At 44.9% G+C, this 1,677-nt stretch overlaps 1 protein-coding gene across 1 annotated transcript in view; it reads right to left on the bottom strand.

The window, feature by feature from the left end:
* LOC113800578 (bestrophin-2) overlaps positions 1-1,398 on the bottom strand; it is a 29,478-nt gene extending 28,080 nt beyond the window's left edge. Inside the window, exon 1 of the mRNA XM_070120673.1 lies at positions 744-1,398. The gene's annotated coding sequence lies outside the window, so the exon portion shown is untranslated. The remainder of the gene's footprint in view (positions 1-743) is intronic.
* Positions 1,399-1,677: the final 279 nt, after the last annotated feature.

The raw sequence follows: 1,677 nt of genomic DNA, 5'->3' as shown, positions 1-1,677 counted from the left end.
CCTCAGTTCCAGAATTCGCTGGAAGGAAAGAAAGAGGGAGGGAGAGGATGGAAGGATGGATGGAAAGAAAGAAAGAGGGAGGATGAGGATGGAAGGATGGATGGAAAGAAGGAAAGAGAGAGGGAGAGGATGAGAGGATGGATGGAAAGAAAGAGAGGGAGAGGATGAGAGGGTGGATGGATGGAAAGAAAGAGAGAGGAAGAGGATGAGAGGATGAAGGGAGGAGGGGTTAGGGAAGGAAGGAGGAGAAGGGAAGGTGTATATATATATATATATATTTTGACAAGCGTACCTCAGACATTCAGAATTTCTCGGTTCTAGAATTCGCTGGAAGGAAAGAAAGAGAGAGGGAGAGGATGGAAGGATGGATGGAAAGAAAGAGAGGGAGAGGATGAGAGGGTGGAAAGAAAGAGAGAGAGAGGGAGAGGATGGAAAGAAGAACGAGAGAGGGAGAGGATGAGAGGATGGATGGATGGAAAGAAAAAGAGGGAGAGAGGATGAGAGGATGGATGGAAATAAAGAGAGAGGGAGGTAGAGGATGGATGGAAAGAAAGAAAGAGAAAGGGAGAGGATGGAAGGATGGATGGAAAGAAAGAAAGAGAGAGAGGATGGATGGAAAGAAAGAGAGAGAGAGGGAGCGGATGAGAGGATGAAGAGAGCGAGTGTAGAAGGGAGGAGGGGGTAGGGAAGAAGGAAGGAGGGGAAGGGAAGGTATATATATATATATATTTTGACATGCGTACCTCAGACACTCAGAATTCCTCAATTGTCGTCATTTCTCGTTGCAGAATGGCCGGCCAGCAACCATCTTCCTTTTTGCAGTCGAGTAACACTTCTTGTCACCAAAATGGGTTTCCTTTACTTAGTTATAGGCCTGTCTTCACCCCATATTCCCGGCTGTCTCTCACGTTTTGTAATTATCACGTCGGGGTTTTCAAAAGTTTATCAATTATCCTTATTGATTATCAAAAGTTTTGAAAGCCTTTAGTGCAACGTTAAATTCCAGTCAAAATTTTCAAAGTCAAATTTTTCAAAGTAAGTGACGGTTGGTTAAAGAGTCACAATTCTCAAGGTAAGGCGTAACACAGAATTCAAAGTGTCAAGGTAACAGAAAAAACGACGATTTCAGCGTTCTCAAAACAACACATAAACACCGAATTCAAATTCCTTAAAAACACCACGTAAGACCGATGTCAAATTTCTCTCTCTCTCTTTCAAAATCAGCACTTGTAAAAAAACTATATAAATAATAAATCCAAAGTTCCAAAGGCACCACGTGTCACCATCAAAATAAAATTCTAAAAAATCTCTTAAAAACAACGCACAGAACTATATTCGAAGTTTCAAAGTCCGTCACGAACCGCCAGCCAACTTCACACCAACACTGCGAGGTTTATCGAGGTATCGGCAAAGCGGGTCATCCGAACACACACACAGGTGTCTCCAGGTAATGAGCTGATCCGAACATTTTCGCCTCTGAGTAATGGCGTCCGCAGCTGTGTGTGTACGCGCGCGTGTGTGTGTGTGTGTGTGTGTGTTCGAGGAGGGAGGAGGGGGGGTAGAGAGAGGGGTGGGAGAGGGAGGAAAGGAGGAAGATGGGGGATAGAGAGAGTAGAGAAGGGAGGAGGGAGATAGGGAAGGAGGAGGATGGGGGATAGAGAGAGGGGATAAGGGAGG

This window comes from Penaeus vannamei, chromosome 4 (genome assembly GCF_042767895.1).
Source record: "Penaeus vannamei isolate JL-2024 chromosome 4, ASM4276789v1, whole genome shotgun sequence".
Classification (NCBI taxonomy): domain Eukaryota; kingdom Metazoa; phylum Arthropoda; class Malacostraca; order Decapoda; family Penaeidae; genus Penaeus; species Penaeus vannamei.
This window is presented reverse-complemented; position numbering and strand designations above follow the sequence as displayed.